A 14,453-nucleotide genomic window follows, 5' to 3' on the forward strand; every position below is an offset into this window, starting at 1 on the left:
TTAATATTCCTATTTCAAAGAAACAGTTTTCATCATCGGTAACATTGTCCAATATTATAAAATACAGTACTACAATATAGAAGTACCCCCCAACCACCACCACAACTGTCAATAACACAAAATAAATTATACAATTCCTGAAGTGAATTTTACCAAAAAACCTTCAAACACAGAGCAGCCAGGAGACCAGACAGCACCTCTCAATGAGTGGAAAAAAATGACACCCAGAGATGAACTCTAAGAGGCTAGACAAGACAAAATCTGACAAATGAAGCAACCGCGAAATATAGACTTGAAAATTGTCATGATAGAACACCTTAATACAGTTCTATGATAATTGTATGCCTCTGTCAGAAATAGCTCCGGAGAGCCATATGGCATAAGCAGTTACGTGGGGCTCAGAGCGGGCTTAAACAGACACTTAAATGAACCGAGTTCAACTGAGCCAACAATGTGTTCACGACATACATAAAAAAACTTGAGAAAGTCCTATTGTTATTAACTCACTTTAGTATTTCTATTAGAACGCACAGTTAACACTTTACTACAGTTGTAAATAGAAAACAGGATCTATTTTATGAGGCGGAATGTTATTTCCACATTTGTCTAATTTAAAATCACTTATATACACATGAAATGAGCCTTATTTGCTATTTTTTACATTGTGAGCCATTGTATAATAGGAATAATGCACCCCAGGTTGTGTGTTAAGCTGGGATGACATCACTTCTTGCCCCTGTCGTGCATTATTCTTTTATTATTTCCAACCTGTTAGAGATGTGTTTTCAGCAAAGTAGCACATTTATAGGACTGAAATAGAAAGAGGAACGTTTTTTCAGGACATGCTTTGCATTATGCAAATCTTTAACTGTGTACAGACTGCATTACTCAAGATATTTACTTCTGAAGATATTTACTTGTTAGGATACAGTACATCTAACAGACGCCCCTCCCCCAATTATACATAATTTCCTCAGAGAGTGCATTATCTGTCCATTCTGCCAAGCAAAACGTGAATGAAAAAAGACAGCTGTTTTGAACATGGGCACTGGCACATGGATTAACAAACAAATAGGGAATCCCTGTTTAAAGTCACTGGTTTAGATGTGGTCATTGACTTTAAACAGGGATTCCCTATTTGTTTGTTAATCCATGTGCCAGTGCCCATGTTCAAACTATGTTCGTTGTTGTTTACTTCTGAAGATAATGTAAGCATAAAACTGTAGGACCAACAGCACTATGGAATATAGCCTGCTGTTTTGAGAATAGTATTGAAACTTCTGTTCAGTACTGTATTCAGTTTATAGTTTGTTTCCTTTTTTCAGTGTTTTTAAAAAAATTGCGAAAGCAATGAACTGTTATGTATGTGCATACAAATAATAAATACACAGTGCTTTGAATCGGTTTTACATTTAATGTACTTGTATATAACGCTTCAGTACCGCTGTCAGGTGTACTTTGCAGAGTGATGTTATATACAGTGTAACACTCAGGTCAGAAAAATACTCATTTTTAAATAAACCTTTAGAGTGCAATATAGGTACGTTTTTGTAAACATCTGAACGCTCATTAATACAAACCATTGCTGTGTTCCCCAGCTGTTTGGATGAACGGCCTTCTACTGTATGTTATTCTTAGTTAATTTTTAACTGTTGTTGAAATGATATAGTGCATTCTGGCACTTTCTTTGGGGGGACTCGAGCACTGGCCCTGGCACAGTGTCAGCATTTCAACAACCCATTGCTTGTCAGCTGTGTGCCTTCCAACATTCACGGTTTATTTATTTATGGATATTAACACGTATCACTGAAAATAAACCACTAGAGATTTAGTGTCTTCATAGATAGGAGAGAGAGAGAGAGAGAGAGAGAGAGAGAGAGAGAGAGAGACCTCAGACATTCCAGTAAAGCTGCAACCATGTTTAAGCAGCAACTCTGGACAAAAACAAAAATGGCTACTGTGTCTGTTGTCAGCAGCAGGTATAGCAACAGCCAACAAGAGAAGGTAGCCACTAAACAAACTACATCAGCAGGCTTTGTAAAAACAACAAGTTCAGGCCCGAAAAGCAACTGTAGCTACATTAATGAATAAAATGTCTCTGGGACACAGAAGTGACCCTGGAAGTCATCGAGTTGCTAATAGCAATAGTCCCCCTTGTGTGCGTTTACTCCTGTATTAGTGATGATCTTTGTCATAAAGCTCTGGGTATTTTTTCAAATTATTTTTGCAAGTATTGTTTCCTCCGTCATTTTGGATTATACTTAACCCTGCTGGACCATGTGCATTGAAGCTGTTCTCCGATTGCTCAATCGTATTTATTTTTCGTCACTCCAGTGTCGCCCCCGCGTTGCCTGTGGTGTATAAGATACTTATCAAAAAAGTATAGGTTCTGTTCATTTAGTCACATTGCTGCAGATTTTCGCTTGTCGCATCGTATCTGGTGTGTAGGGGCCTAGTCTTTATGCACATACATGATTAAATGCAAAAGATAATTTAAAAAAGGGTCATTCTTAAAGTACTACAGCACACCAAAACAAAGCGAGCCCCAGCTTTTAAAGATAACAAGACTCTGTGCAGAAATAAACCAGGGAGACCACATGTTACTGTGGGCAAACACACAAAAACATCACATTGCAGTAAAGAATCGTGATACAGTACCTTCCCACCGAATATGTTTCTTATCGCACTGGTCTTGTAACTCTATCTCTCCAGAGGCCTGCACCAAAGATAGTTACAAATAATCAACTCTTATTTCTGTCCCACGGGGTGGTAGAGTGGCATCCAAAATAAACAGAAGGTAAAAGCAACTGAAGCTGGGGTTTACCGCTAAAGTTCAAGGTCAAAAACAAAGGAACTTGAGGTTGTTGATTCTGCCTTCCAACAAACATACTTGAGGCTTTGTGACATGTACTGCTTGTACAAGCTACACACCATACCAGGTACCTTGAAATACGTTAGATTATGCTAAAGACCACTGGCACGGTGAACACCCAGTCAGCCATTCTGTGCCTCTCCTGCAGTCAATTGCCAAAAGGTGTGTGTCGATTTCAACTTGACAGATCTAACAGGCCATCACTGAATAAAATAACATGTAACTTTAGACAGGGACGATAACATTTAATTGTAATCCTGCACGGTAAGGATGATTAATAGCACACTGCATTGTCTGGACAGCTCAGTCTAACATTCCCTGGAGGATGCTGCTTCCTCTTTTCACAATAAAGACAGACAGCGCTTCAATAACTTTGTAATTACACTGGTACTGCACAATCAAAACAGAATTGCCCTGCAACCGACTACCAAACAACCGGATCTGCGTCGCAGAATTTCAAAATAGACAGGCTGTCCTCCTGCCTGAAGGAAATGTCATACATCACAATCCATTTGATTTACACACTTGACTAAATCATTCACTTGCATTGATGACTATCAAATTCAGCGGGCCGTATTCATAAAAAATACAAGATTTACTGTCATCATGAGTTACAGAAAGCAAATTCTTATTCGGTAATGTGCAGTGCTGGGGGAGGGGGGGCAGACTTAAATAAGGGAAACATTCTTACTGCTTAGTAAAGCTTAAAATCTTACTGCACTAGTTTAAATACTGTATTTATTTAAACGTTATTAAGCCTCTGCACTGAAGAAGCCCCCCCCCCCCCCCCTTATCTGAAAACGCACCTTCAGATCTCCTGTCAGGCAGCCCTTGCTTCCCCCGGGATCCTCACCCACACACAGTCACAGGGGCTCCTGCTAAGCATCACATTGCGATCCAAACACTTGAGTGACAAAAGTTCACCTGAAAAGCAGAAATTCTGTTTCTTGTTGAAAATCAAATGGCACGGCTGAAGACTGCGTCCTGAGCATTTTTATGCGTTCATCTGTGGTAAGAGGGAAGTGTTATATATTGTATTGGAAAACTCTTAAAAAGGTCAAGCACAGTCTCAATGCACCGTGTTACTGAGTGCAGAAGATGAGGATCTTGTTCTGCAAACTCCACTGGGTTGGATTTCAGTGCCGTATCTACATGCCTGCGAGGTGCCAGTGTCAAGGAATCCTAATCTCATCAAGAAAGCAGTCTTTATAATCCAAAACAAAAGCTAAATCCACAACATAAAACCCAGAGAGCTCTTCTGCAGCACTGCAATAGTGTGTCTGCCAAGACCCTACGATGAACTGCTTGCACAACGACCAGCAGTCTAAAAAAGAAAAGGTTTGGATTACATGCTTAACTCTGAAGGGGCCGGCTGATGGGGAAAGGGGTGTGAAGCCATCGCAGGCACCCGCGTTCAGTGAGTGCAGGTTAATTCCCCTTCCCTGAAAAATATGTGAGAATGTGGTGGTGGGATCATTAGTTAATTGGCGCAAATAGATGATGTTCTCACAGGTGTATAAAAGGGAGCTAGAGGTTCCATTCGGGGCAGCTGCCCTGTTTGTCTCCAGGTATTTCGGGTGTGATGATTTCCTTTTTGTTTTGTAAAGTAAGTATTTGACAATTGTTTTGTTTTTGTTTAACTGATTTATTTCTGTTGCCCGTTTGGGTGCATTTTTGTTTAATAGATACGCGCAACAGCGCTTTCAACCCCGTAACTTTGTCAACAGTGCTCACAGATCACGTCTTACGCCTCACACAGACAGTTCAGTGCCGCTTACTGCTTCAATGCAGAGTTACTGTTACACACAAGTGTTTCATATTGTGTAACAGCCGATAATGATTAATCGATAAGTTTTCAAATGTAATAAAATTATCGATGTAAAACTATTATCGATAATATCACGATAATAGATTATTGTTCCAACCCAATAGTATAGTGTTGTAAATGTTTTGAAAAACAAACAGTGAAGGTACTTGTAGGCTTTTGATGCCATGGCAACTCACTTCTTTCTATTTAAATGTATTACTGTGCACCCTTTAACACTGTTATTCATTTGGCAGGGAAAAAAAAACATACTCTGCCTTAAGCTTGACATGCATGGCTTTTTAACCCTATTTCATGCTTATTGCTTTAACTGTGGTTACCAAGGGAAGCAGGGCAGGCAGCGTGCATCAACAAGTCCCTAAAATATTTGGCTGATGACAGGTCTAGTGACTGTAAGCCCCTAGTTAAAGCTTAACAATTGATAGGCAAGCAGGTCAGATAAAGTACTGAAGTCATTGAGCACTGTGTAGGCTAAACAACCACTAACATTCAAGAGAAAGATAACAAGTGCAAGTTATGGACATTCTGCTACCCTGCTAAAGTGACCTTCGACACCTAACTTCCTTGTGATATGAGTTCCAGCCAAGTTTCACTTTAATAACTAAGGTTTCATTGCCATACCTTACAGTTAGTTCTGTACAATGTGCTATAAAAAAAGATTACTGCAGTAGCTTTGAAAGGTAATTTTGCAGTTTAGCAGTACACTTTTAAAAGGGTCCCACAGAAACATTGTTCACAAAGCTCCAAGCAATCGAGAACACAAACGTCAGTGAAGAATATCTTTGAGCCCGGCAAGCAGAGATGGGTTAGAAAATAAAATCAAAACAGAAATCAAATCCATGTGGTTATCACTAACAGCAGACAAGCACATCCTGCAAACATGCACAGATGCGCACAGATCATCACAAGTCTGAGATGCAATTCTTAGGTAAGACTTCTAATGATCTAGCCATGCAATTCACAGCTTCCCACTACTGGAGAGGTCGGCAGTGAAAAGGGAATGGAGTCAAATGATCACTAGGTACTGTGCAAGACCCGGGGTGCTGTGCGAGACCCAGGGGCTAGTATGAGAAGTGTGAAATAAAAAATGAAGCTGGCAAAATAAACAAGCACCCCAGATAAAATTAGACTTGTGCCCGGAATAGAATCTTCTGAGATGAATTTGTGTGCATTGCTATTCACATTCATCCTCCAAAGGGGATGTTTTGCATATTATTGTTTGCAGCATCCCCTGCTGGACAGGGTAGGTGGTGCAATATCCATTAGTCCCTCCGTATCTAATGGAATCCTTTTCTGGGTCAGTATAAAAGAGAGAGACAGAAGCTACTGTTACGTCACTGACATGTTCTTCAGCAGCACTGACAAGGGACCAGCAAGCTTACAGGACTATTTTAAGGCTATCATCCCTGTCTTTATATTTAGCAGAGGCTTGTGCTCTGAATCCCGTGACGTTGGCTCTCTCTGCTCTCCTGTTACTGTGGGCACTGGAGAAGAGAGAACGCCAGACGTATCCTACTGTAACCTACTTTGCCAGTAGCGTATGCAAGTATATCTGGTTACCTGAGAAGCTAAATTAAATCTGGTATAAACAGCGGTTGTTTGTGGGCATTCCAGGGCTGTAGGGAGCGCAGAATGTACTGCAATGTTCAGCAACGCGTTTTACTTAGGCATACCTAACATGCAAACTCTCAACACTGATGTATTTGTATGGCATACAACATAATTGCAGAATCACAGGTGTCAGTATAAATAAAGTACATTGCCACACAAACAGCTACTGCCATGCTGCACACCGTTTATTAAAACCAGACAAATGGTTCCCGAGATATAGCCTTCATTATATAAGCTAATTAGGTGTTGCTGAACTGGACAGATTCACACAGAGACCGTGGATGTACACATGTAAAAAGGGCCTGGAACGTTAAATCAGGTTTTGAAATGTAATATTATGTCAAGCCTCAAAAACATTTGAGAACAGAGTCTGGGAATTCCGAAGCACCTATATGGTAGAGCTGAAAAGTGGAAGGTGATGCCTGCACAGTCAGAGGCTGGAAGGGATTCTTTACTGGCTGTAAAGATGATTTATACAAAGCAGCTAGTGGTTTGGAAGTATTTTGATTTAACAAAAAAACACCAAGCAATTCAAGTGAAAAGCAATGTTAGTTAAATACACTCTATGGAGTTCTGGGTTCCATAATGTGAGTAGGTAGGAGTGAAAACACAAAAATAACTTGTGGCAATCAAGCGAAAAACTATGCACTGTAGAAAGTAATGTGCAAAACAACTTTATTTAAAACTGTGTTGCTAATAAATACAACATGCAATTCAAATAAATAAGAATGAACTAACAAGAGAAACAAGATGGTCTACCGTATGTCTGTTCAGAGCTGTACAATATATTGTAATGTAATATTATGTATTACTATTAAATGTTATGCTAGTTTACATACATTTCAACTGGGACGACTAAGTTGCAAAAAAAAAAAAAAAAAAAACACGACACAACACTGCAATTGAACAACTCCACTTTATTAATTAAATGCCATTTTGATAGGTCTTTAACACATTGTCAGGTTTTAAAATGTCTATTCCAGCAGTTTTAGTTTATTTAGTTGCACTTTGTACCTGCAAGGCCAGCACAGGTACATCTCAATAGTACAGCAGCAACACAAAGAGAGACTTAGGTTGGGTTGGATGGCTATCCCCCTTTGCTCTCTGATACACACCACTACAGTAGCTCTCAATGCTCTTTTTGGCGACTACGTTCAAAATTGACTGCTGTACCATGCCGACAAGATAAAAAGCTAACAACAGATAAAAACAGATTAGACAGCTATGTTGATAGTCAGCATAATCAAAAATCTTACAGAACATTGACACTTACTGTACAAGTCAAACCAAACCACTTTAAATACAATCTAAAAATAACACTTGGGTTTTGGTTGGTTACCTGGTTGAAACCAGAATCCCACTGCAGCGGCAGTGTGCCAGTTAGGCACCCCAGTTGGCAAGGCATTTACAGCTGAGCATATCTCGAGATTCAAGTTGTCAGCGTCAATATTAGCGGTTTTGTTTAACTTAAACCTACCAATATTTATTTATTTATTTATTTATTTATTTATTTATTTATATATATTTTTTTATTTAGTCACCACCAATTATTTATTATTTTCTCCCAGTTTAGAGTATCCAATTATTATTTAGGCTCAGCTCACCGCTACCACCCCTGCACTGACTCGGGAGCGGCGAATGACGAACACACGCTGTCCTCCGAAGTGTGTGCCATCAGTCGACCGCTTCTTTTCACGCTGCAGACTCACCATGCATATAAAAAAGGCCTACAAGATGCTCGGATATATTGTGAAAAGTGTTGAATTGAAATCAAGGGAAGTAATGTTAAAACTTTACAATGCATTAGTAAGACCTCACCTAGAATATTGTGTTCAGTTCTGGTCACCTTGTTACAAAAAGGATATTGCTGCTCTAGAAAGAGTGCAAAGAAGAGCAACCAGAATTATCCTGGGTTTAAAAGGCATGTTGTATGCAGACAGGCTTAAAGAATTGAATCTATTCAGTCTTGAACAAAGAAGACTACGCGGTGATCTAATTCAAGCATTCAAATTTTTATTATTATTTTTCAGACTTTAGTGTGATTTACTTCCACTTTTAGAGATTAAATTACTGTAATACTTGCATTACATTTACCCAGTGACGCTGTAGATATCACGTAACTTAGCGTTGCAGGGCCCGTGTGCCGAGGGGCCCTGGGAAATTGCCCTGCTTGCCACCCTCTAACACCGGCCCTGGTAGAGTGAGTGGAAAGAGGAAAAAACAGGCAGAAGCTATTTTTATATTTGAATAACTCCAAGTATTGCTTATTATAGTTGTACTCTTAGTATGTTACTTAAATTTACTAGCAAATGTGTTCCAAACTGCACTGAAAGGAACATTTCCTTAAAGTATGTTAAACATTTGTTGAAATTTAAATGGTAGAAATGACAAATGACTGCTTCCTAACGCAATTTGTCAAGGCACCGACTAGAGGGGAGGCATGCCTTGATTTAATCTTTTCAAATAACGAAGACAGAATAACTAAAACAGAGGTCAGAGAACCATTGGCAACATGGTCTCATTTGAAGTGCTTTTAAAAACCTCAAAAGTAATGACTAAAGCTAAGGTTTACAATTTTAGAAAGGCAAACTATGAAGGTATGAAACGGAGACTAACAGAAGTAGATTGGAGTAAAATAGAGAAAACAGCCACGGAAAAAGGATGGCGGTTTTTAAAAAATGTAGTACTAGAGGCGCAAAACAATTACATCCCAAAAGTAGACAAATCTAAATCTAAAACAAAATGGCCAAAATGGTTTAATAGATCAATTAAAAAAAAATATTCAGCGTTAAAAGGCACTTTACAGAGCGTTTAAAAGGGACCAAAAACAAAGTACACAGAAAGAGTACTTGGAACTGCAAACACAAGTCAAAAAGGAAGTTAGAAAGACCAAGAGAGAGATAGAAATCAATATTGCTAAGGGGGCTAAAACTAATTCCAAAATGTTTTTCCAATATTATAACAGCAAGAGAACATTCAAAGAGGAGGTTAAATGTCTAAGAGACACAAATGGCAAAATCATAGACGAAGAAAAAAAAAAAAGCAAATATATTAAATGATTACTTTTCACAGGTTTTTACAAAGGAGGACACGGACAACATGCCCCACATGTCGACCTGTTCCTATCCAGTTTTAAATAACTTTAGCATAACAGAGGCAGAAGTTAAAGGGACTAGGAGCTCTTAAAATAAATAAATCCCCTGGTTCGGATGAGATCCTCTCAATAGTACTCAAAGAAATGAAAGAAGTGATTTACAAACCGCTAACCAAGATCATGCAACAGATTCTTGACACAGGGGTTGTACCGTTAGACTGGAAAATAGCAAACGTAATACCGATCCACAAAAAGGGAGACAAAACCGAATCGGGTAACTACAGACTAATAAGCCTGACTTCTATTACATGTAAATTTATGGAAACTATAATAAGATCCAAAATAAAAAATTAGCTATATGGTAAGAGTATCCTGGGAGACAGTCAGCATGGTTTTAGGAAAGGGAGATCGTGTCTAACTAACCTACTTGATTTTTTTGAGGATGCAGCATCAACAATGGATAACTGCAAAGCATATGACATGGTTTATTAAGACTTCCAGAAAGCTTCTGATAAAGACCCGCGTAAAAGATTAATTCTCAAACTGAACGCAGTAGGGATTCAAGGAAATGCATACACATGGATTAGGGAGTGGTTAACATGTAGAAAACAGAAAGTACTGATTAGAGGAGAAACCTCAAAATGGAGCGAGGTAACCAGTGGTATACCACAGGGATCAGTATTAGGTCTATGTTTATGCTTACTCAGAAATGTCTTCAATGTGGGGAAGCTATAAAAAAGCCCAATAAGATGCTTGGATATATAGTGAAAAGTGTTCAATTTAAATCAAGGGAAGTAATGTTAAAACTTTACAATGCATTAGTAAGACCTCATCTAGAATATTGTGTTCAGTTCTGGTCACCTCGCTACAAAAAGGATATTGCTGCTCTAGAAAGAGTGCAAAGAAGAGCGACCAGAATTATCCCCGGTTTAAAAGGCATCTTGTATGTAGACAGGCTTAAAGAATTTAATCTATTCAGTCTTGAACAAAGAAGACTATGCGCGATCTGATTCAAGCATTCAAAATCCTAAAAGGTATAGACAATGTCGACCCAAGGGACTTTTTTGACCTGAAAAAAGAAACAAGGACCAGGGGTCACAAATGGAGATTAGATAAAGGGGCATTCAGAACAGAAAATAGGAGGCACTTTTTATACACAGAGAATTGTGAGGGTCTGGAACCACCTCCCCAGTAATGTTGTTGAAGCTGACACCCTGGGATCCTTCAAGAAGCTGCTTGATGAGATTCTGGGATCAATAAGCTACTAACAACCAAACGAGCAAGAAGGGCCGAATGGCCTCCTCTCATTTGTAAACTTTCTTATGTCCTTACCTTAAATCCCTGTGTAAATTAATCATGTTTGTTTAATGAGAAATCACTATTAAACTTTTATTTTTAACAAGGTACTGTAGAGCTTAACAGGTAGGTTTGTCAGGGTGTAGCAGTCAAGAGTCTTTCTTAATTACATTCAGATTTTTGATTACTACTGTACAGTATAAACATGGCAGGAACAGGCAGAATATAAACAGAAATTAATCTGCTAGGAGAGAGAGTGAGTGCGAGTGAGTCTCCACAAAAGTGGGGTCATACAGCAAACCATGAGGTTTAGCAGGGTTACAGTACCCCGGTCTCCTAAAAACTCAACCACACTGTCTGTGAGCTGGAGAGGACTGGATTACGGTTTAAACTCACGTGAGTTACTGTTTAAAGTACAGTATGGTGGGAACAGGGAAAATACTTTAACTGCAGGCTCACATCTTAAACAGGCCCACTGGCTTCATGTATTTAAGGAACAACATCAGCTTTATAATAATCACAAGACCGTGTGTGTTTTGTTTCCTCCAATGGTTTTCAGCAATACACTGTACATGTTTAGCTGAGCTAGCATGAGAGCCTGTAAAACTTAGCTGATCTGTGCTTTTTTTTTTAAGCCACTGCAGAATACAAACCATAAATAAGCACTTCTGTATTTATAATTATTAGGGTGGTTACCGGCAATCAGGGTTGTTTATCAGCTTTAACCTGACAAACCCTGAGTAAACAGCATCCACATAGCAATCTCAAGGAAACAAATGAAAGACAGAAAAGAAATTATAACTCAATCACAGTATGTACTCAAGCGTGAGACACCAGATCTCCTTTCACATCTATTGTATACTGTGCTTCTCTGATGAATTCATTGAAGCAAAAGTTTCTTTGGTCTCATGGTATTCAAAGGATATGTTGTGCTTAAGCAGTACTTGTTAATTGACTTAGTTATACCACAGTATCACTTATTATAGACAGCTCAGGATCTTTCAGCCAATCAGAGTGCACATTTCGCCTTCTGTATTCCGCGACACATCATGGAGAAACCCTATTGATGACATCAACATGCTGTATTTTCCATATAAACAGTCAACGTCACTAGCTTTAAAAAAAAAAATCATACCCGAGGAACCTTTTCGAATTTCATTCAATTCGAAAGTCCATTGAAAACAGTGACATCACTCTTGACCGAGCACTGCACACACTTCATCAACATTTTGGTTCACCCCTCTTATCAATTAAATTGACAATGGACTAAATAAAGGTTGGTAATGACTAGAAAACAAATATAAATTGATATTTACCATGTATATTAATAACAAAGCTGTATGTAATAGTTATAGGACTGTATGGGTTAATCTGCACTCACAGCTCATATTCAGACCTCTGCTTTCAGCCTTGGTCTGTTCACTTCTACTCATGCCAATATTACCCACATACACAGATGTTCGCCGTCCTTTTAACCCTATATTATCACTTAAATGGATTTACATTAGAGACACACATTAACTCTGTAATGCCCATTTTTTTAATTTTTTAAATGTAATTAGATTCCTTTTCTTGCACAAAACACTCCCTCCCTCCCTCCCTTCCCACCCCTCGACTTGTGAGGCTGGATTTAATAATAATAATAATAATAATAATAATAATAATAATAATAATAAGGACCAGGGTCAGAAATGGAGATTAGATAAAGGGGCATTCAGAACAGAAAATAGGAGGCACTTTTTTACACTGAGAATTGTGAGGGTCTGGAACCAACTCCCCAGTAATGTTGTTGAAACCGACACCCTGGGATCCTTCAAGAAGCTGCTTGATGAGATTCTGGAATCAATAAGCTACTAACAACCAAACGAGCAAGATGGGCCGAATGGCCTCCTCTCGTTTGTAAACTTTCTTATTTTCTTATCAGTATTCTCAATTTTCTCTTTCAAGGCCTAGATTAATTTCTCCTACAGAAATAATCTGTGGGTACAGTACATCTACAAAAAACAAAACTAAAGGGAAAATGACCTTGGAGCAGAACAAAATAGAAACTCACAAAAAAAAGCTGGACAAGAACAGCAGATAAGGACTCTCAACAACAACTGAGGATCCTTCACGGGCACAGATGTATGTGGTCATGTGACGTGGCATGTGATCCACTCCACTGATAAAAGCTGTGTGAGAGTTCTCTGGAACTGTTCCAGCAGAAGGACCCCAGGCTACCGACTCATCCCTAAATGCACTGACTGCATCCCACGCATCCCTCAACACAGTGACTGCATTGCCGGTGTGTCTGGGATGGAAATGTTTACGGGAATGCACAACTCCTGCAGACGGAGGAGTTGTGCAACATGCTGTGACGTGCGTGCCACAGTGGTTCAAAAATCACTTAAGTGAAGTCTGTGAGTTAAATCCTGGAGATTTTAATAATTCCCCTCAATCTGAAGGTCACAACTCCTCCACCCCCCCCCCCCCCCCCAAATCACACTAAACACTAAAGCCCCGGTCTGACTCACCAGCAGTCCTTGGGAGACTCATTATGCAGCAATACTGTAGCTCCTAGTCGGCATTGCACATTCTCAGCTTTAAATGCTGCAATGCAGTTTGTGGTAAACAAAGTGGGTCTGGCACCTTCAGAGCTCACCAAAAGTTTGCACTTAACACGTTTAAGGGGCACTGTTAGAGCAGATCTAGAACTGGGACACATGCAGGCAACAGACATTCAGGGTACCCTCAATCAATCTTTATTTTACATAGCATGCTTCATAGTGGACCACCATCACAAAGTGCTTTACAAGATACAGTAACAAATAATGCATAACACATTAAATACAGTGAAAAACAAAGCATAATACATTACATACCAGGCTAGGATGTGAACATTGTAAAGTATTGTGGATGTGTCTGTCATATACAATCATAAGAAGAGACAGTGAAAGAAGTAGCAGACACACAACAGCTAATAAGAGATATCAGGCTTAAAAAGAACATGGAAAGCAAAAGAGAACAAGTGGGTCTTGAGAGTTGATTTAAAGCGAGCGACGATGGGAGCATCACGCACCAAAGCTGGGAGAGAGTTCCAGAGAGTCGGAGCCATGAAGCCAAATGAGTGTTCTCCAAGTGTGGTGCACTTCTGCTTGGGGATAACAAGCAGGACAGAGTTGGAGGACCTCAGCTTGCGGGCAGGGACATAGCGGGTCAGCAGGTTGAAGAGGTACTCTGGACCTGTGTGATGAAAGGCATTGTAGGTGAGCAGGAGAACTTTGAAAGTAATCCTGAACTTTACAGGTAGCCAGTCCAGCTGGGCAAGACGGGATTTGACCACAGAGAAGGTGGGCATCAAAGGAGAGGTTGCTGTCCAGAAGTACATCAAGGCTTCGTACTGCGGGGGAAGGCAGCAGCAGACAGTTTCCGAGGTTCAGGGCAGCTATATTGAGATTCCGAAGTTGAGTTTTAGATCCTACTAGAAGGAGTTCAGATTTGCTAGCGTTGAGCTGAAGAAAATTGGCAGACATCCAGGCCTCGATATCTTGAATGCAAGCCGAGAGTCGAACCATGGCAGAGGGGCTTCCAGGGTCGAGTTTTAAGTAGAGCTGGGTGTCGTCAGCATAGAAGTGAAACATGAGGTTATGTTGGCAGATAAGGTGACCCAAGGGAAGCATGTAGATGTTGGAGAAGAGGCCCAAGAGCAGGAAGATTAATATTAGCAATGATTAAGAAATGGTCAGAGAGAGAGATATAGCTGAGACGGAGAGATC

At 39.6% G+C, this 14,453-nt stretch overlaps 1 protein-coding gene across 3 annotated transcripts in view; it reads right to left on the reverse strand.

Annotated features, from left to right (window-relative positions):
- LOC117435259 (solute carrier family 45 member 4-like) overlaps positions 1–14,453 on the reverse strand; it is a 74,929-nt gene that overhangs the window by 49,250 nt on the left and 11,226 nt on the right. Inside the window, exons 1-2 of one of the 3 annotated variants that reach the window (XM_034058292.3) lie at positions 3,679–4,175; positions 2,659–2,716 (exon numbers count right to left, since the gene is read on the reverse strand). The exons of 1 other annotated variant lie outside the window; for it this stretch is intronic. The gene's annotated coding sequence lies outside the window, so the exon portion shown is untranslated. Of the gene's footprint in view, positions 1–2,658; positions 2,717–3,678; positions 4,176–14,453 lie in introns of those variants that run through there. One more of the 3 variants, XM_034058293.3, reaches the window with a different exon arrangement.

This window comes from Acipenser ruthenus, chromosome 3 (assembly GCF_902713425.1).
Source record: "Acipenser ruthenus chromosome 3, fAciRut3.2 maternal haplotype, whole genome shotgun sequence".
Lineage (NCBI taxonomy): Eukaryota > Metazoa > Chordata > Actinopteri > Acipenseriformes > Acipenseridae > Acipenser > Acipenser ruthenus.